At 35.8% G+C, this 23054-nt stretch overlaps 1 protein-coding gene across 6 annotated transcripts in view; it reads left to right on the top strand.

Annotated features, from left to right (window-relative positions):
- The window catches only part of LOC106623764 (RNA-binding protein MEX3B), a 680038-nt gene that overhangs the window by 357183 nt on the left and 299801 nt on the right, over positions 1-23054 (top strand). Inside the window, exon 5 of one of the 6 annotated variants that reach the window (XM_070112744.1) lies at positions 18741-18840. The exons of the other annotated variants lie outside the window; for them this stretch is intronic. The gene's annotated coding sequence lies outside the window, so the exon portion shown is untranslated. Of the gene's footprint in view, positions 1-18740; positions 18841-23054 lie in introns of those variants that run through there. 6 annotated transcript variants of the gene reach the window in all.

The following is a 23054-nucleotide window of genomic DNA, read 5'->3' as shown; positions in this document are numbered from 1 at the left end:
AACCATCATTTGATCTTTTGTGGGTCTGCTACCTTAGTTTAACTTTACAAGTTGCCTAATCTTGAGGTGGGTTTGTTTGCCAAAAATTTTTTGCTGAGCCACCAATTTTTGAGTCATAGATCACCCTAAAAACTATTTCTGCATGTCCTACATAGTCCTTCATAGTCTGTCAATAGCCTCTATGAAATATGGCAATTTTTTTACATTTCCTTCGAAAGGAGCTAAATATAATATTTTAAGTCCCGGTCGACTCTTTGCCTAATTGTCAATTGTTATTTGCTGCATTTTGCGCAGTTATCTGCGTTAAAGATGCTAAGCATCGAGTTAGCAGTTCTATTTGGCCTGCCATTATTTTTGTTACTGGGTCTTTTTATTTTAACCTCAAAATTATGCACAATGTTTTTTTTATTTAATTTTATTAAGTTTGCAGTACAAACTACAACATATAAAATAATTGTTTTTCGGAAAAATGGTGATATTACGTATTTGATTCTTTTGTTTGATAAAAAAACTACGGAAAAGTACCGTACTGTGCGGCTTTTATTAATAATTTTTCTACTAATTTACTTGGAGCCGTTGTGCTGACTCGACGTTTCTTAATACCGTCGACTCCGCATAATTTAAATAAATATTCCTTATGTGGTAATATGATATTAAATGTATGTGATAATCACTATGAAATATATATATATATATGTATATACCCAACGAATTTCATTATGCTATTGTAATAGCATATTACAATTTGTAGTGCCTTTACAAGTTGATACATATTAAAAAATATTTCTTTTTGGCAGCTTGAGAGTGGAGTCATCTGATGATGCAACTCGCTTTTAGTATGGCACTAGGCTGGATATTATTGTAAGCAGCTTCTATATCTAAGAAAGCAATTAGAGTGTATTCTTTAACTTCCAGAGATTTTTCAATCTGCGCCACCACTGAACTTAGTGGTGTTTCTGTGGATTTTCCTTTAGAATAAGCATGCCCGAATTAACAGTCAAATATTCTGGTTTAAGTTTGTTTTTTATGTATATTTCTATTAGCCTTTTCAACGTGTTTAGGAGGAAGAGATAATTGGTCTGAAATCCTTTGGACTTGTATGTGAGCTTTTGCCCGCCTTTGGGATGTATATTACCTTGACTTCCCTCCTTAGCGAAGGAATATAGTTTAAGCAGCTCCCCCTTAAGAATGGTTACTAGCCAATTTGTTATGTAATTCTGCGACTGCTGTAACTGACCAGGATTAGACCGTCTGGTCCCGGCGAATTTAAGGGCTTGAAGCTATTTGCTGTCCAGCGTACGTTGCTATCTGACACTATATCTATAGGAGTCGAGTCTATTTCTGCTCCGTTGTCTTGTATATACTCTTCAGTAAAGTATATTCAGAGCTACCTGGGAAGTGGGTATCCATTAGTAGGCCTAGTGACCCTTCACTGAATACCGTCCAGCTGTGGTCTGGCTTCTGTGCACCAGCCAGATCGTTTACTACTACCTTTATTACACAACAGAAGCTAATTGCCTAACAAGTTATTAAAGAGACACTCACCTCTGCCATTGACGTTTGTGCTGCCCCAGATTGTATCTTGAGCGTTTGAGTCACATCTATGTATAGTCATGCATTTGGATGTCCAACTCTTTTACCAGAAGAGGTCGCACATGCTCCTCATCGTATAGTAATAACTTGACACCAGCCATATATAGCTTGTAGTTATGGTCGTTGAATATTTTTTAATCTTTATAATATATATATCTTTGGATAATAAAAAGTTTGAATATAATATTTAATTTCTTATACTAAAAAAATTATATTATAAATAGGCTGTTATTGCTCGAAAACTAATGTAACCCCTTAAAATAATAATTTAATTGTAGATTTCCTTAATACATTTATTATGGTTAGCAGCGGTGGAGCACACCGTAACTTTCCCATCATGAACAGCTCATTTGACGTTTTTTAGAGCATTGGATAAAGCTAGCAAACGTTGATTTTTTGCTTTTTGCTGCATTCGCTATATTTATATAATATTTCCGCAGCAAGCAAGTAGTATTGGTATACCTAAACTGGTGTCACTTATTTAATAAACGTGATTTTAGACATTAATATTTCTATAATGGCTATATTAGTCGACTGCTAGTTGATAATTGTATTTAAATCTATATTATCTAATAGTACAGTGTTGAATTCAATTTGATATACGTCATTGAAGTTGTGTGAAGCGTGTTCTTGCTAATATTATTATTATTTTATTCCTTCTTTTCTTGATTAAGGGGTTTTAGCAGAAAATGTGTATTTCCATATTCAGTATTTGAATGCCGTATCCCATCTGCAGTTTCTGGAAGTCATCGAAATCTAGAGTACTGACAAACCCTTTAAGTCACGTACACAAAAAGTTCACGCTTCGTGTCATCGGTACTAAAAGTTTCGGTATACTGTAGTGTTTCGATGTGTGTTAGAATCTAGAAGCTTCCTCATATGAGATTGCGGAAAAAGTGGGTTTTTTGTCTCAACGGTCATAGTTGAGTATATAGTGAAATTAATAAAGTGGGTAAAGTAACCGTAATGTTTCTATGTTAGTGCATCTCTGTCCGTGAGTTTTCTCGGTGGTTAACCTTCTGTTAGATATTTATATTAATATGTTAAGGTGGTCGAAGGTTGTCTTTATGGGCTTCACGTGAGTTTTCCCGCTAAATAAATACCACGGGTGTTAACCTTCTGTTAAAGATTGAAATTAATTATATTATTATGTTAAGGTGGTCGAAGGTTGTTTTTATGGACTTCATCCCTTTATAAAAATGGTGCTGCGTGGGAGGTTTATTGCCTAGCCTCCGATTAACATTTACTCTAGTGATAACGTTATATGTCATATTGTGATGACTCTTATTATGATACACTCGCGATCAGTGGCCTGCATTTTTTCAATACGGTTTTGAATTGATTCTGTTGTCACTTTTTTAATGTTGACAAATATGATAAAAGTCTGATTTTGGAAACACTTGAATGGTTTATCCACAGTTTTAATTAAGTTATTTTTATTTATATTGCAACTTAGATTATAATATTGGATTGGTATATTATTATATATTATAATTGCGGATTTCACTCATAGTTCAGTTGAATTTTTAGGTTTGCTGGCGTAGTCCAAATGTAAAACACATTTTGTTATTTGATAGTTAGCAATTCAGCTGTCAATCAGTAAAAAAAAGTTTTTTGATCGGTGGCGTAGTTTTCGTTTGTCGTTCGTTGAAAAATGGAAGATCAAAAGGAACATTTTCGTCATAGTTTGCTTTTTTATATTCGCAAAGCGAAAAACGCATCGCAAGCTCACAAAAATTTATGTGCTGTTTATGGCGACAAATCCATAAAAGAACGGCAGTGTCAAAATTGGTTTGCAAAATTTCGCTCTGGTGATTTTACACTCAAAGATGAAAAACGCTCTGGTCGTCCAGTTGAAGTTGATGACGACCTAATCAAAGCAATAATCGATCGTCACAGTACAACACGTGAGATTGCAGAGAAGCTTCAGGTATCACATACATGCATTAAAAATCACTTAAAACAACTTGGCTATGTTCAAAAACTCGATACATGGGTTCCTCACGAACTGAAAGAAACGCATTTAACGCACCGCATTAACAGCTGCGATTTGCTAAAGAAACGTTATGAAAATTATCAATTTTTAAAACGAATGATAACTAGCGATGAAAAATGGGTTGTTTAAAATGGGATGTTTTGCCACATTCACCATATAGTCCGGACCTTGCACCATCTGATTACTTTTTGTTTCGATCTTTACAACACTCCTTGAATGGTAAAAATTTAATAATGATGATGATGTCAAATCGTACCTGATTCAGTTTTTTGCTAATAAAAACTTGAAGTTTTATGAACGTGGGATTATGATGCTGCCTGAAAGATGGCAAAAGGTCATCAAAATGGGCAATACATTACAGAATAAAGTTATTTAGATTCATGAAAAACTTGTCTTTGGTTTTTTTTAAAAAAATCCGCAATTACTTAGTTGCCAACCAAATAGTTTTGTTCACAGTTGGCACCCTGCGATTTTTATTTGTTCGGAAAACTACATTTGGCCATGAAAGGAAACCGCTATGCTAACGTTGATGCCATCCAAAAGGCGACGACGCCATCCTCAACGCTATACCGACAAATGACCTAAAAAAGTCATTCGATAACCTTCTTGAACGTGCAAAACGTTGTATTCAGGCGAAAGGAGACTATTTTGAATGCGACCAATAAATTAAAAAAAAACAAATAATATTCTATTTTTAATAAAAGTCCTGAAACTTTTGAATTGCACCTTGTATATATATAAATGATTATGATGACAAAGCGCGTTGAAATCTCAATGACTGTTTTAGCGGTCTCTCTGTCTGTGATGACTTGAGTAAAAATTGAGATATCTTAGTGAATTTTTGTCGGTCGGTGGCAATAGCCACACCCACAAAAAGTGGGCATGGCCGTGCCCGCTAAAAGGTTACAAACTACCTATGTTACGCCCCTAATAGGTTTAATGTGCATATCTCCTAAACCGCTAACGCTATAATAACAAAATTCACTGGAAGCAAATGTTTTTAGAACCTCTACCTACAGTGTGAAAATAGTTGAAATCGGGTGGCAACTCCGCCCACACCCTATATAACGGTACTGTTAAAGACTACTAAAAGCGCGATAAATCAAGCACTAAACACGCCAGAGACATTGAATTTTATCTCTGGGGTGGTATGAGATGACTTTATAGGAACCGCGTTCAAATTAGACAGTGGGCGTGGCACCGCCCAATTTTAGATAAAAAAACCCATATCTTGAGGTCTGCTTAACCGATTTCAACCAAACTCGGTGCATAGCGTTCTTTTCATATTTCTATATCATAGTGCGAAAATGGGCGAAATCGGACTACAACCACGCCTATTTCCCATATAACACCATTTTCAATTCCATCTGATTCTGTCACTTTCCACTATGCATATCAAGCAAAAATGGGGTAAAACTTTGCGTGAATAATGCGTTTGAAGTGTGCCACCTTGTGACCAAAAATCGAGTCAAAACTGTTCAAGGCTCTAGGTAATGAATATGTGGACCCCAGTGCCTATAGCTGACTTTTTACCGAAAATATAGGTCAACATAGAACAAGGCGGCAAGATCCACAAAGAAATCTAAAACGAGTATACCATTTGACTTTGCGAGACTATAAAATGTTCGGTTACATCCGAACTTAGCCCTTCCTTACTTGTTTATATTTACACACAATTTTAAGATGCTTTCATATTTATTTCTTTTAGCCGCAAATTATTAACATAGTTCGAATATCAGTTTACAATTTCTGTGAAAATTAATTCATGAATGTTTTGTATTAAATGGAAAAAAAAATGGAGTAAAACTAATCTTATCCGATAGATTAGGAAATTCCCGTCATACATTTGTCCTTGAAAATATTAATAGCGGGTATTCAATACATTCTGACTAATTAGGGAATTCCCGTCATAAGATTTTCTTTGAAAATTTTAATACCCGTATTCTAAATACTGTTCTACTACTTTTATGGTAATTCTTTGTAAGCAAAATATAGGACCACCATACCAACATACGAATGAACTACGCAATACGCTCTAAGTGTCGCGCAGCCGAACCGAACAAACATTTGCGAAAATTTTATGGAAATGAATGACAGTAAAACTCGACTCGAGTTGCTGAACTTCTTTCGCTCGTGTGAACATATAGAGCGACACCAAATGAGAATTTGCCAATAATAAGCGATAAAAGAATCCCCATGTGAACGCCATCTAAAAGAGCGTATACGTATACTCACGGATTGTCACTAACACGCACAAACGAAGAGCGTAAAACGAGTAAAACTTGCGATTGGATAAAGTGACAGTAAAATCAGTCTGCAATCAGTTGTCTGACCAATTCATCTCTCACTGGAAATCAGAGAGCAATTGCTAAACGTCAAAGCCTCCTGAACTCAGGTAGCTTTCAAAGTTCAGGAGGTCTGACGTTTAGCAATTGGAAAAAGAGGAGCGGCCAGATTGAATTCCTACAAAAAAAGCCAGATTTGTTGCCGCTGTTGAAGATCACTAACAAATATTGGAAAACAATGAAAATTAAAGAAAACGCAAAATTGAGATGTATGTGATGAAATCTTTTGTGATTCCATGCTTCGTATTAAGAATTTTCAATAAAAAAATTATAAAAAAACATTTGTTTATTGAGACCTAATACATTTATTAAACTTATTAAGCATCACAAAATCACAAAACTGGGTTTAAATTGTTTCTCCATATGTTTAACGGATACATGTATAAGAATATTTAATCTTAATAAATGTTGGATATTTTAATTTAAATGCCCGAAAATTATTATTTTGTTCGATTTGGCTACAATGGAAAATGTTATAAAAAAAGCTAACTTTAAGGCGCTCTCACACTGGAATAAGTTGGACTTCTCTTTATTCCTAAATAGGTTGATGGAGACGGAGGTGCACATTTTGTGTATGAAATTTTTCTACTTCTTCTTGATAAAATATCATAAAGAGCCTTTTTTTTAATTGTTCAACTATATTCTAATTGCCACTCAACATAAAATAAAAATAATAGACCTGCTCGTTCGACGTCTGCAAACAGATTGATTACTTTTGATAGTGCGAATCTTGCCACACAGTAAACACACCAACACAATGTCATTTAAATAGGGTAGTTTGACTGTGGGCTCGCCCATCCCTGCTCGATAGCAATCAATGCTTCATTGTACATTGCGTCACAGACTAATATCGTTAGATCGTTGCACCTTAACCGATATCGATACAATATATCATTAGTTATCGAATCTTTGTAATTATTCAACACCATTTGTGATCGGGCCGGGAAACATGTCGTCGATGCTATAGCAAATAATAGACGAATTTGTATTCTTGTGTAGTATACTGCTGCTTAATCAAGCATACTATCTCAATGATTATAATCTTCTAGCAAGCTCAGTGCAAAGCATGCATCTTCATACGTTGGGTATTGTTGTCCATTTACTTCACGTATGTGTATCTATAAAGGACAATGGTTCGGTGACATTAACCAACAACAGTCGCAGATTAAAGCACTCAGTCTGCCCTGGATTGACTGTATATACCGACCCAAATTATTTGATTTGAATAAACCAGGGCATGCAAGTTAACGGCAGCCTCCACACAGTAGCTTTACGCTAATTATAAACAAAACTGTATCTTTGCACTTAGCAATAATACAGCTTCTTCATAAGCAACTTATAAATTTAGACAAAAGATAAATAAAAAATACAGATGTAATAATACAAGGAAATAATTAAAATGAGGTAGCATTTATTAATGATTTAGATGCAGTACCAGAAATTGAAGTTATCGAAACTTTAATAAATAATAAGTTAAAGGAACTAATTGAAAATAATATTAAACAATACACAACAAACTCTGAAATTTTTAAAATGATCAGTCAATTAACAGAAAGAATTAAAAACGTAAACGAAATTCACATTAATGAAAAATAAATGTAAATTTTTAATAACTGAACTACAAAATATGGTTCATACGAAAGCTATGGCAAAAATAGGAATTTTAACCCTGCAATTTTACATTTAGATGAGATAAAAAATATAATACAAAATGAACACGGACGATTGACTATAACTGATTTAATGGATATTTCTAACATTAAGATATTATATACAAGGTGCGTTCCAAAGTTAACAGTAAAAAAGTAACAAAGTAAACTCTAGTAGCGCCATCTATGTGTCGACTAGTGCGTTAGAATAGAATATAGAAAATATGAGGTTTGCACCGCGACCTAGGGTCTATTGTGCCCTCTCCTCCATCACATGCATTCCCAAAGTCCCAGCCCCCTGAACAACTCCAACAACTTGCTTGCTGCTATTGAGGCAATGTGATCCCTGTTCACATAAATGGAACCGAAGGCCTTGAGCCTGCGTCTACAAATTGCGGTGCAATCTAGAATCAGGTGTTCTGGTGTTTCCGGCCCCATGTCGCAGAATCGGCAGTTGCCTCAAGAAGCTATGCCCATGTTTGACAGGTGTTTCTTGAGCCTGCAGTGCCCACTGTAGAGCGCGACAAGGAGTCGGAGTTTGTCTCTGGGGAGGTTTATCATTGTTCTGAATCTGGCTAGGTTGAACCCTCCCAGTAGCAGTTTAGCATGACGCATCCCTGCTGCCTGTTGCCAGTGACTGTCTCTGCTCGCTCTCTCCTCCATGCGGAGCAGCTCCTTTATTGTATGGGGCCCCACCGCATTGTTTGGTTCTGGCCCCATCATTCTGGAAGCAGCAGCAGAGCGGAGTTCGTTTGCTAACTCGTTGTCGGCTACCCCTCTATGCCCCGGCACCCAGATCAGGTGTACACGGTTGCAAGCTGATAGGCGGTTAAGCCTTCCTATGCACTCCTCCACTAATAGCGATCGAATCTCGTAGGCCGATATCGCTTTTAGCGCCGCTTGGCTATCGCTGACTATTGCGATACTCTTATTATGGTAGTTGCGTTGAAGATTTATTACTGCACACTGACTTATGGCAAATACTTCTGCCTGAAAAATGCTCGGAAAACAACCCATGGAAATGGAAAGCTTGGTATGCGGTCCCGCAATGCCAGCTCCAATTCCTTCTGGTGTTTTCGAGCAGTGAGTGTACCATTGAATAGTGCTGCCGGTGGTCGAGTGTGGAATCGCTCCAGGCCGCCTTACTGCCGAGAGTAACTTTATACTTTTTCGTAAAGTTTACTCTCTTCGTTACGCCGTCTCTTGGAAGAAGGGCCAGTGGCGTGTTATCCTCTAAGACCTTCATTTGTTGAGACGAGATTAGCAGTCTAGCATGACCTCAAGTGCTGTGGTGGGGCAGGTGCGCATTGCCCCAGTGGCGCAGACGCAGGCAAGTCTTTGCAGCTTCGATAGTTGAAGACCTATCGAAATCTGCGCTGCTTTCGATGCCCAGACCACCGCTCCATAAGTAACAATAGACCTCACGATCATGATGTACATCCACCTGATGCTACTAGGCTCGCAACCCCAGGATCTGTCGGCCAGGCGTCTGCACACCATGAGTGCCTTTGTGGCTTTGGATAGCGTCAGCTCCACGTTCCACCGTAAGTATTTTACTTCCCTAGACACTTCTAACTCTCTGCCCGCAAGGGATAGTATTCTAAAGCCCGGAAGAGATCTTCTTTTTATGAAAGGGATGACGGTTGTTTTTAACGGGTTAATGCTCAACCCTACCGTATCGCACTATCCCTTTGCTAGGCTTAGGCCCCTCTGGACTATGTCGCAGAGAGTTTTCTCAAATTTCCCTCTGGCCATTATGACAATGTCGTCGGCGTACCCCTGGCACCGAATTCCATTTTTTCGTCAGCAACTCAAGGAGTTCATCTACTACGAGGCTCAATAGAAGGGGTGACAACACCCCTCCCTGAGGGCAGCCTCTCGTAGTACCAAGACGCCTCTTTCTCTCCCACACCGTAGTTTCTGCAATCCTAGTATGCAGTACGGCGTAAATCCATCTGCATATAGGAGCTTCCACGTTCCTTTTCTCCAGTGCTCTGATCACGCTTGCGTGGGACGCATTATCAAAAGCACCTTCAATATCTAGGAAAGCACATATCGCAACCTCATTGTTCTCCAGCGAGTTCTGGATCGCAGCCGTTAGTTGGTACAGAGCAGTGTTACTAGACCTACCTGCTCTGTACGCGGGTTATGTCACCGCAACGTTCCAAAACCAAAATAAGCAATGATGAGAAACTACAAGTTTGTTGGAGCCAATGACCCAATTGCACTAATAATTCCGATTTCGTCAGAATGACTACACATGCATTTTTAGCAACGTAAGCACAAAGTGTCAGCAACCCGTATTTCTTAGTTTTATTCTCAACTTTCAAATTCATTCGCATTACCAAATCGCATATTTAGCTAAGTTTGCATTATTGTAGAATATTAGCGAATAATAGTAATAACACAATGGGAGAATGTAAAATAAAGTATAACCATTAACAACGAACGAATAATTGTTTTTTTTTTGGTCCCGCTGGTACATTCGACCTAATTGGCGCAGTCGGTATTGGTGTATCTAAAGATACATAAGAAAGGTCAATAACCGAAGTTATGTCCAGTGCGGAAAATATATCCTAAAATATACAAAAGGATTACAAACCAAATTTAGTCCGAGTGAAAAAACATAAGAAAGGACAATAACCGAAGTTATGTCCAGTGCGTTAAATATATCCTAAGATATACAAGTACAAAAGAATTACAATCAAAATTTAGTCCGAGTGAAAAAACATAAGAAAGGACAATAACCGAAGTTATGTACAGTGCGTAAAATATATCCTAAGATATACTAGTACAAAAGGACTAAAATCAAAATTTAGTCCGAGTGGAAAAAACATAGCGAAAGGACAATAATCAAAATTATATCCTAGTGAAAAACAATATAAAAAGAAAGAATATATATAAAAATAAAATTAATATAAATAATATATATATAAAAATATATAAAAAACCAAATAAGTGAAATATAATATTTATATAACGAAAAATGGCCAACCAAGTCCCGGCAACAGAGCTTATAAAGGAAGCCGCAAGGATTAAACCCTACTATGGCATAAACAAGGAATACGATCTGTCATCCTTCTTGAGAGAAGTCGAAATTATTCTTCCTCTGTTCGATGACAACCCGGCGCTTAAGCAGTTCATATTCGAGAGACACATCTGGACCAAAATTCAGGGAGCAGCGCTTCAAGTCATCAGGACACTGGGTCCATCTGCAACATGGAACGAAATTAAAGCTGAATTAATAAAAAACTTCGGAGTCAAGGCCTTTACAACCAAACCTTTCGCACGAAATATACCAAAGTGAGAATAGTTACAATACTTTAAAGTTTATTTTAGATAAGTTAAATAATAAGTAGGAATTCGAACAAACAAAACCTTTAGAGTTTTCTTCTAGCATCAATGAATCACTAATTCTAAAAATATTTCTGAACGCCATAGACTCCACATTGAGTAGCATCATTCATATTGTAGTAGGAATATAAATAATCTGAGGGAAGCTTTTTATACACTCGAAGAAACAGGTTTATTTTCACGATATGATAATAACTACAATAGACAGTTCCGTACCTCAATACAATTTAGACATAATTTTAGAACTTCAGGCCATCAAGATCAGAGCCAAAGGCAACACAGCCAAAACCACTATAATTCAGAACAACAAGACCGTTCTTCTGGACAATACAGACAAAACAATTATGATATAGGACAACAAGACCGTTCTTCTGGACAATACAGACAAAACAATTATAATTCAGGACAACAAGACCGTTTCTCAGGACAATACAGGCAAAATTAACATAACTCAGGACAACATGATCACTTCTCCAGGCAATATAGGCAACCCGATCATTTATCCAGACAAATGAGACATAATAATTACACCGCACCAAAACCGCTGGAGGTAGACCACATCGAGCAGACAAATTTTCACTTAGCCACCCATCGACATGTTTACCGATAGTAGAACTCACTATAGACAAAGATAAAATTAGATGTTTACTAGACACTGGCTCAACGACATCATTATTAAACAAATTCTGTTTACCGCAATATAAGCGAGTAAAACTAGAAAATATTTTTACATTTAATACCTTAAGCGGGCAAACACAAGTTAAATATGAAATTATAACGGAATTACCGAAAGAATTTAATGACGAAAACCTAATGAGCTGGAAGCTCACAAATTTCAAAGTAAAAATTTTTGAAGGGATAATAGGTAATAATATCCTTACACCCTTAAAGGCACATATAAACCTCGAAAACGAATACCTCGAAATCAATAACATACGAACGAAATTCGTCGGTACATGCCCATTTAATATCAATGAAGTACATGCACTAGAAACAATAATTAATGCCCACCAAAAACTTTATAAAAAGTAAATTAGAGAGGATACTAATTCCGAGGAAGCAGAATACCTCAAAACTATCATATCAAAAAATAGCGATTTATTCTTTCAGGAAGGGCAAAAACTATCCCATGCCACACAATACAGCACGAAATAGTTACAACAACCGATAAACCCATATATTCCAAAATATACAGGTATCCCCAAATACACGAGCAGAAAAAACAAGTAAGGAAGGGCTAAGTTCGGATGTAACCGAACATTTTATACTCTCACAAAGTCAAATGGTATACTCGTTTTAGATTTCTTTGTGGATCTTGCCGCCTTGTTCTATGTTGACCTATATTTTCGGTAAAAAGTCAGCTATAGGCACTGGGGTCCACATATTCATTACCTAGGGCCTTGAACAGTTTTGACTCGATTTTTGGTCACAAGGTGGCACACTTCAAACGCATTATTCACGCAAAGTTTTACCCCATTTTTGCTTGATATGCATAGTGGAAAGTGACAGAATCAGATGGAATTGAAAATGGTGTTATATGGGAAATAGGCGTGGTTGTAGTCCGATTTCGCCTATTTTCGCACTATGATATAGAAATATGAAAAGAACGTTATGCACCGAATTTGGTTGAAATCGGTTAAGCAGACCTCAAGATATGGGTTTATTCATCTAAAATTGGGCGGTGCCACGCCCACTGTCTAATTTGAACGCGGTTCCTATAAAGTCATCTCATACCACCCCAGAGATAAAATTCAATGTCTCTGGCGTGTTTAGTGCTTGATTTATCGCGCTTTTAGTAGTCTTTAACAGTACCGTTATATAGGGTGTGGGCGGAGTTGCCACCCGATTTCAACTATTTTCACACTGTAGGTAGAGGTTCTAAAAACATTTGCTTCCAGTGAATTTTGTTATTATAGCGTCAGCGGTTTAGGAGATATGCACATTAAACCTATTAGGGGCGGGACCACGCCCACTTTAAAACACTTTTACACTAAAGAATTTTAACTGCAGATACCCCTCCTTACTGTGATCCTGTATACCAAATAAGAGTCTTGTATCTTGTTGTAGAGCTTAGTTCTGGCAATTTATTTGTTTTTGAATAATGGCGTTTTGTAGGCATGATGAGAAGATATCTCAATTTTTACTCAAGTTAGAGCCCGGATTTCAACTCGTCTCTTCATTCTGATCATATATATATATATAACCCTATATCTAACTCGATTAGTTTTAGGTGATACAAACAACCGTTAGGTGAACAAAACTATTATACTCTGTAGCAACAGGTTGCGAGAGTATAAAAAGGCAAATAGCCGAAATGCGCGATCACGGTATAATCACAGAGAGTAACTCACCTTACAATTCACCCTTGTGGATTGTGCCCAAAAAATTAGATAATTCAGCACAAAAAAATGGCGCATCGTTATTGATTACAGGAAACTGAACGAAGTTACAGTAGACGATAAGTTTCCAATGCCAAACATAGAAACTATTCTCGAAAAATTAGGCCGAGCGCAGTACTTCACGACACTCGACTTAGCAAAAGGATTCCACCAAATCCTAATAAATGAAAATGACCGAAAGAAAACGGCATTTTCCAAACCGTTTGGGCATTACGAATTCATAAGGATGCCTTTCGGATTAAAGAATGCCTCGCCAACCTTTCAACGATTAATGAACTCGATATTAATTATTTACAAAATGCAAACATTCGTAACACATAGAAACAAAAGAGGACTTGTCAATATAGTAGGAACACGAATGAAATGATTATATGGCACAATGGATGACCAGGACAGAACGGAAATAGAGGAACATCTTAAAGTAATAGACGAGAACAATCATAGAGCCATTTCTAACTTAAATAGAAATAAATATTGTAACTTTTTCAATAAAACATTTACAGACATTAAAAAGACAATAAAAGACGATAGAAAAAAATGAAGCTAGTATAAACTCACTAGGCGTAGAAAATAGACGCTTGGAGAAACAACTCATTTATTTCGATTTATTGTTAAAAGTAAGAATCTTAAAAGACAAAATTGATCAATTGCAAAAAAATATTTCCGCCTCTAGGCTCAATATAATGAATGAAAATATTTTAACAAAAGAATTAATCATAAAATAGGATATAGACATGTTTAAATTACAAAATATAAAGTTATACACAGCACAGTATAAAAATAGTAAAATAATTTTTGTTATTCAAATACCTAATGAAATTATAAATGTTAGAAAATCAATTCCTTCCTAATAATATATCACAAGAGTTAATGTTCAGTACAGAAGAAGATGTAAAAATAAATAATACATATTATTCCTTTCAAGAAAATATAAATGTAAAGAAACTAAAAGAATTCAACCTGTGTATCCTAAGAAACAATTGTGAAAGTATTAGAAACAATAAAACAGAGTTATTTGCAATAAAAAACGGATTATTGTTGTTAAAAAATTATGGAAAAACACTCATTAATAGTACATGTGATCAAAGATCTCTGCATACAAGTATATCAAGCCACAACTTAGTAATATTAGGTGAAGTAAAAAGTTCGTTCGGTTTTTTATTGATTTTTCAAAAGATGATAACTTTGTGTACATTTGTCCGATTTAAGTCAAATATGCGTCGTTTTGTTCGTAAACTGCCAAGGAGATGCCAACGTCATTAAACCCCTCTCGTAGAAGCCTGCGTCCCTATTGGCAAAAAACTCGGAGAGCTAATTTTCACAGGTCTCTCTTGAGGCCAACTTCTCACCATTAAGCGCGTTCGCCATGGACAGGAAAATATGGTAATCACTTGGTGCCAGGTCCGGACTATAAGGTGGGTGCATTAGGACCTCCCATCCGAGCTCCCGGAGCTTCTGGCGCGTCACCAAAGACATGTGCGGCCATGCATTGTTCTGATGGAACACAATTCGGCCGCTGTTGATCATAGATGGCCTCTTTTGGATGAGTGCTGCCTTCAAGCGGTCTTGTTGTTGGCAGCAGAGGGCTCAATTGAGCGTTTGGCCATAGCGGAGCAGCTCGTAGTAAATGATTTCTTGCGAATCCCACCAAACACGCAGCAAAACCCTCCGTCAATCCGGTCTTGGCCACCGTCTGGGCCGCTTCCCCGAGCTTTGAAAACGACCGTTTGCGCTCGATATTGTCGTAAGTGACCCATTTTTCATCGTTAGTCACAATCCGCTTCAGAAACGGGTCGATTTTGTTGCGAATCAGCAGCGATTGGAATTCGGTCCATCATGTTTCTTGCGTTAGTTCGTGTGGCACCCAAACATCGAGCTTCTTTTTGAATCCATGGTTATGCAAATGGCTCCAAACGGTTTTCTGGCTTATCTTTAGTTCCTCAGCAATTAAATAAGTGCTCAGGTGACGGTCTGTTTCCATTGTTTCCATGATTTCATCGCATTTTTCGACGACAGGCCTCCCGACGCGTGGTGAATCTTTGACATCGAAATTGCCGGAACGGAACCTAGAAAATCAGTTTTGTGCTACACGTTCGTTTACAGTATCAGGTCCATAAACTAAATTAATTTTTTCAGCCGCTTTGGCTGCTTTTTCGCCTTGATCGAAGAAAAATTTGTAAAATATAGCGAATTTTCTCTTTGCTGGTGTCCATCTTTGATGAGCGCTCACAACGTACTGAGTCAATTAATCGAAAAACATTCAAGGACAAACTTTTAGCGCGAATAAACACTTTTTCAGCGCCGTATAGTATGACATGATGCGACATGTAACACTAGTTCTATGGACAATAACGCCATCTTTTAAATAAAAACCGAACGAACATTTTACTTGACCTAGTATTTAACAATTGCAAGGTAAAAATTAATGAAAATATTTTTGAAAATACGAGAACTCAATTGGAAGAACATTTTATTTATAATACCTACGAATTTCAAAGTTAATAACGTTAAAACCAAACTGACATTCGAAGAATAAATGGTGCAACAAATTAAAAATATAAATAAAATAAAAGTATTGGAATATCCCAGAAATACACATAAGCCAATAATTTGGACAACATTTGCTACTACTATCATTATCGTTGCAATAATTTTTGGCGTAATAACTTACTTCTACATTTCAAAAAATCGTAAAGTTTCAGACATTAATATACTTATGGAAGCTCAGGGGAGTCTCCAATCAAGAGGGGGAGGGGTTACATCACCGCAACGTTCCAAAACCAAAATAAGCAATGATGAGAAACTACAAGTTTGTTGGAGCCAATGACCCAATTGCAGCAATAATTCCGATTTCGTCAGAATGACTACAAATGCATTTTTAGCAACGTAAACACAAAGTGTCAGCAATCCGTATTTCGTAATTGAATTCTCAACTTTCCAATTCATTTGCATTACCAAATCGCATATTTAGCTAAGTAAGCATTATTGTAGAATATAAGCGAATAATTGTAATAACACAATGGGAGAATGTAAAATAAAGTATAACCATTAACAACGAACGAATAATTGTTTTTTTTTTGGTTCCCGCCGGTACATTCGACCTCATTCGCGTGCTGATTTGCATGCAGAGGTGCGACTTTTAGTGCTTTTGATCTTATGTAATTGTCCATAATCTTTTCCATACCTTTTAGCATGAAGGAGGTGAGGTTAATAGGCCTGAAGGATTTGGCTAGTGAATAGTCCTTCCTTCCTACCTTAGCTATGAAGATTACCTTTGCTATTATCCACGGTGATGGGATGTACGACAACGCAAGGCTATCTCTCATCAGCCCAACAAGGTACGGCAATAGAGCTTGCCCTCCTTGCTGCAGAAGTGCTGGGAAGATGGCGTCAGACCATGGTGACTTATATTTCGAGAAGGAAGCCAGTGCCCACTTTCTGGTTTGTCCTGTGGCATTCCGTGGTTCTGCTCCCTCGTTTCCCTGGCGGGGTTGCGCTATCTCGGCGGTAAGGCGACAGTTACTTCCCAAGGCGGCCCTTTGTTAAGAAGGCTCCGTTATAATACAGCCGAATTTACCTCCTGGCTGGAAATCGTCCAATGGGCACGGGAGTCGCATGACACCCTGGATAAGGAGGTGGAAGCACTTGATTGTCGCACGCATGCGACTTCTAACAACCCGTGTGAGAGGTGCTAGAAAGCACTTCTCACCCCGGTTGAGAGATGCCGAGAATGCCTTGCGACCTAAGCCCCTGCACCACGCTAAAGTGACTGCCATGCGCAGAGGGACTAGTGCGCTAGAAATACTCGTTCCACATGCTTTCGGAAAGTGCAAAAATCTGTATTAAAGCAGAAGGAGACTAATTTGAATAAAATTAATTGATTTTGCCGATAAAACCATTTGTTCTGTCTTTTTTTAAAAGTCCTGTTTACTTTGTATTATTAATATATTAAGTATCCAAATATTATAAATTATTGCAAATACTATGAAGTAAAAGCAATCACACAAGTAGACGATATATTAGAAATTGGCAAAGAAATTGCAAAATGCAAACAAAAAATATATAACCATAATATAAAAAATTGTAAAAAAGAAATGATAAACTCCTATTGTAAAATCAATAATACTTGCCTATCAGATATTTTGTACAGAAAAACTGGTAAATGTAAAAAAATCAAAGACAAAAATAAAGAAATGAAACTGGAAAACATAAACATTTTAGCTGAACGAATGAAAGTTTTTAAACATCATTAATTTTTGTAGTACATACTTGTAATTTTGTTAATAATGTACATAATTTATAGGATTGCAAAAATTAAAAAAATCTTATTAAACTTCTAAACTAAAAAGAAATTTAGAATATCAAAAAATAACATATATATATATACGCTATTTTGGATAAAATAAATAACCTATCGAAAAATGATATTGAATCGGGGACGATTCATCTTAGAAAGGGGAGAGTTAAGGGCAGCCTCCACACAGTAGCTTCACGCTAATTATAAACAAAACTGTATCTTTGCACTTAGCAATAATACAGCTTCTTAATAAGCATCGTTGCTTATTTAAGTAATCAATATTCTTTTTCACTAAGCTAAGGCCACAGCTTCTTAATACGCATTTTTGCTTATTTAAGTAACCAATATTATTTTTCATTAAGCTAAGACCACCCATTAAATGTAAACAATAAAACCAATTACTGAATAAGCGAATATTGTAACTGACACCTATTGTATGAATAAAGCAAATAAGAAAATTTTATAAATAAGAGTAAATTGAAATAAAGAGATCAGTTATCCATCAGGATCACTCAAACTATCATATTTGTTTTCTTCCGCGCGTTTGTGGAAAACTATATTTTTTTAACACCCCTCTTTTTCCAATTGCTAAACGTCAAAGCCTCCTGAACTCAGGTAGCGTTCCAAGTTCAGGAGGTCTGACGTTTACCAATTGGCAAAAGATTGGCGGCCAGATTGAATTTCTACAAAAATAGAGAGATTTTTTGCCGCTGTTGAAGATCACTAACAAATATTGGAAAACAGTGAAAATTAAAGAAAACGCAAAATTGAGATGTATGTGATGAAATCTTTTGTGATTCCATGCTTCGTATTAAGAATTTTCACTAAAAAATTATAAAAAAACATTTATTTATTGAGACCTAATACAGTTATTAAACTTGTTAAGCATTACAAAATCACAAAAAAGGGTTTAAATTGTTTCTCCATATGTTTAACGGATACATGTATAAGAATATTTAATCTTAATAAATGTTGGATATTTTAATTTAAATGCCCGAAAATTATTATTTTGTTCGATTTGGCTACTATGGAAAATGTTATAAAAAAAGCTAACTTTAAGGCGCTCTCACACTGGAATAAGTTGGACTTCTCTTTATTCCTGAATAGGTTGATGCGGACGGAGGTGCACATTTTGTGTATGAAATTTTACTACTTCTACAATAAAACCAATTACTGAATAAGCGAATATTGTAAGTGACACTTATTGTATGAATTAAACAAGTAAGAAAAAATTGTATAAATAAGAGTAAATTGAAATGAAGATATCAGTTATCCATCAGGATCACTCAAACTACCATATTTGAGGAGGAATTAAATTGAGCAAAGTAATTAAAACAGCAATCAACAAACCCCTTTAGAAAAGGACAAAAAAGTAGTGAGTTAATACTTTAATATATTTATGATATATTTACTTTATAACAATAAAATTGTATAAAAATTTTGTAAAATAATCCTAGTAATATAAAATATTATAATCCCAGTAATATAAAATATTTTAAGCCAAAATACTGTGAGCATTGTAGATCTGAAACTTACAAGTACACAAGTTTATAAAAAAAAACATGTTATAAATGAAGGCTCGACTAGCCATATAACAATTATTTTGAAACCGCGATTCACCACCGCAAGGGGGACCCTTCGGTTTATAACATAAACTCAATTCTGCGATTCTGAACTCCAGATGAAAATGAAAAATAATTCAAGTACACTAAAATACGAGAGGCTTTACTATTGTAATAATTGCAAGGGCGACCATTGAACTGAAACTTGCCCATATTTTTTCGAACACCCAAAAACTAAATTAATAAAAATGGCTCTAAATAGTGAGAACGAGAATCTTGTTGCTAGACTAATAACTGCAACAAATGCTTCTCTTAGATTGGAAGTAGAGGACTTGCGAAGGCAACTACACGATTTTGCTCAGTCAACTACAGTCGTTGATTATAAAATAGAAGTGGTCGATCCACATATCAATTGTTATGAGTCACTTGAAGTGGTCAAATCACTACCAGAATTTAATGGAAAACAAACTAAATACGTTAGATGGAGAGAATCAGCCAATATCGCAATGAGCTTATATGTAAGGGGCAGCCGTAGATATTTTGCTGCATTAACTATACTAAGAAATAAAATTACAAACGATGCTAACGACATTTTATCCAATCACGGAATGGTTCTGAATTTCGTTGCCATTTTGGCACGACTCGATTTTGCTTACGCGGACAAGCGACAAGCTCATATTATCGAAAAGCAGATAAGCATTTTGCGACACATATTCAATTATTGAATACTATAGGAAGGTCCATGAAAAATTAACTCTACTTATTAATAAAACGATAATGACTTTCGGATCGGATAGTGCCGAAACTAAAAAATTAAACGCAAAAAATAGGCGAGACGCGTTGCGTATATTTATAACAGGTCTATATATTATTATATTTTCACTATCACCAACTGATTTGCCAAATGCGTTGACAAAAGCACAAGAATTAGAATCAAATAATATGCGAGCAATTTTCGAATCACAATTCGGGAAAAATCCGAATTATTGCAGACAACGTACTAACATCCATAACGGAAATTTCAATAATAATTTACGGTTTTCACAAACCCAATTTCAAAGAGGCTACAATCAAATGCCCTTACAACAAAACACTCAGGCAAGACCTATTCCAATGGATGTCGATCCAAGCACTGGAATCCAAAACCGACCACATTATAATATTAATAATAATGTAATAATGAATTTATGAGAATAAAACCGAATTAAATATATATAAAAGAGTAAAAACAATTAATGGATTTTCGATAATACGTTATTATCATTTAATTACTCATTTTGGTAAAAGACAAATTTTTTACGAAATCGAAAATTTAGAAGCAGACTTTTTAATTGGATATAAATTTCTGAAAGAAATTAACGCAGTGATCAACTTGAAAGGAAAGAAGTTGATAATAAATAATGAAAAGGAAGAAAACATTCGATGCTTAAGAAATGAATCTGAGCAACATGAGAAAAAAGGAAATTTAAAAGATGAAAACATTAAAGGAAATATAATTACTTTGGGAGCAGATGATTCGATTAGAACAGAACGCAATTTATGCATTTGAAAAATTAAAACAACTACTAACCAATCAAGTAGAATTAACTCAACAAGACTTTAATAAAAAAATTATATTAGCAACCGATGCATTAGGTGGTGTATTAAGCCAAAATGGAAAACCTATTACATTTATCTCTAAAGCATTGAATTCCACAGAAAAGAATTATGTAACGTCTGAGAAAGAACTTTATGCCATAGTTTGGGCATTAATAACTTTAAGAAACTACGTTTATGGAGAATGAGATTTAGAAATAAATGTAGATCACCAACCTTTGACTTTCGCAGTCTTTTCGAGAAATCCTAATGTAAAAATGAAAAGACGACGTACCATTTTTGAGGAATATGCTCCAAAAATGATTTATAAACCGGCAAAAATTAATATAGTCGCGGATGCATTATCCCGACAAAACTTAAATAATACAACTGATGATTCATCAGAAATGGACACACAGCATTCAGCAGAGAGCTCTGACAATACACAAATTCAAGAAACTAAAAAGACATTGAATCGATTCAAGCCACAAATACTTCTTAGTAAAGGTCGCTTTACCATTCACGAATCTATTAATAATTTTACTAAAACTAGGCATATTATTGAATATGATACACTTAAAAATATAATGACTATTCTAAAAGAATTCTTACAACCAAATCTTGTAACTGCAATATATTGTACACTTGAAGACTTATATGAAATAAAGGTTAAATTAAAAGAAAATTTTTCCATGGATATACCAAACAAGGAACCCCAGGGAACAATAATAGGGCAAACTCATAACAGAGCGCACAGGGGCTTTGACGAAAATATTAAACAAATCTCAACTTTTTACTATTGGCCTATTATTGTAATAAAAATAAATATGATAGACATCCCATAAAAATAGCTATTGGAGAGGTCCCTATACCTAAAGAGGAGTGAATACAAATACACATAGATATATTTTATGCACAATCATTAAAATTCATTACATGTATCGATAGTTATTCAAAGTGTTTGGTTATTAAACAAATTGAAGATAGCATTAATTTAGAAGATAAAGTGTTAGATATTACAAGGGTTCAGTAATGTAAAGAGAATAACAATTGATAATGAACCAGGATTTACTACGGTTCAATTTAAATCCCTGTAACAATAATTGAAATATAACGATGTATAAAACAAGAATATAATTTAATCAGCTTTTCGGAATCAATTTATAGAGCCGCTCACTAATACAATAGAACTATACCTTCGGTACCTGATAAGAAACCATTCGAAGTCCTTTATAAAAAGGTCTCTCATGATAATTTACCAGACAAACTCTTATTAGCACCAACTACGATGTTAGAAAGACAAAATGAAAATAGATTTAACAAAACATATTTATGTGGAGATGTTATAATTGAAAAAATAATAGGGGAGAGAAATAAGCAAAAGCCTAGGTACAAGAAACAAGTAATAAAAGAAGAGTTAGGGAATAAGGATACAATTAACTACAGAAATAGAATAGTACATAAAGATAATATTAAATCTTAAATATTAGGTTAAGTAAAAGGTTCGTTCGGTTTTTATCTAAGAGATGGCGTTATTGTCCATAGTATTAGTGTTACGTGTCGCATGTCATACTATACGGCGATGAAAACGTGTTTATTCGCGCTAAAAATTTGTCTTTGACAGTTTTTCGATTGATTGACTTAGTACATTGTGAGCGCTCGTCAAAGATGGACACCAGCAAAGAGAAAATTCGCTATATTTTACAATTTTTCTTCGATCAAAGCGAAAAAGCAGCCAAAGCGGCTGAAAAAGTTAATTTTGTTTATGGGCCTGATACTGTAAACGAACGTGTAGCACAAAAGTTCCGTTCCGGTAATTTCGATGTCAAAGATGCACCACTCGTCGGGAGACCTGTCGTCGAAAATTGCGATTAAATCATGAAAATAGTGGAAACAGACCGTCACGTGAGCACTTATTTAATTGCATTTGCACAACCTTGGATTCAAAAAGAAGCTCGATGTTTGGTCTCCACATGAACTAAGGCAAAAAACATGATGGACCGAATTTCCATCTGCGAATCGCTGCTGAATCGCAACAAAATCGACCCGTGTCTGAAGCAGATTTTGACTGGCCATATAAAAACGGTCACTTACGACAACATCGAGCGCAAACGGTCTTGGTCAAATTTCGGGGAAGCAGCCCAGACAGTGGTCAAGACCGGATTGACGGCCATGAAGGTTTTGCTGTGTTTTTGGTGGGATTGACAAGGAATCATGTACTGTGAGCTGCTCCCCTATGACCAAACGCTCAATTCGGCCCTCTACTGCCAACAACTGGACCGCT

This window comes from Bactrocera oleae, chromosome X, assembly GCF_042242935.1.
Source record: "Bactrocera oleae isolate idBacOlea1 chromosome X, idBacOlea1, whole genome shotgun sequence".
Lineage (NCBI taxonomy): Eukaryota > Metazoa > Arthropoda > Insecta > Diptera > Tephritidae > Bactrocera > Bactrocera oleae.
The sequence above is the reverse complement of the archived record's forward strand: the minus strand, read 5'-3'. Positions and strand labels throughout refer to the sequence as shown.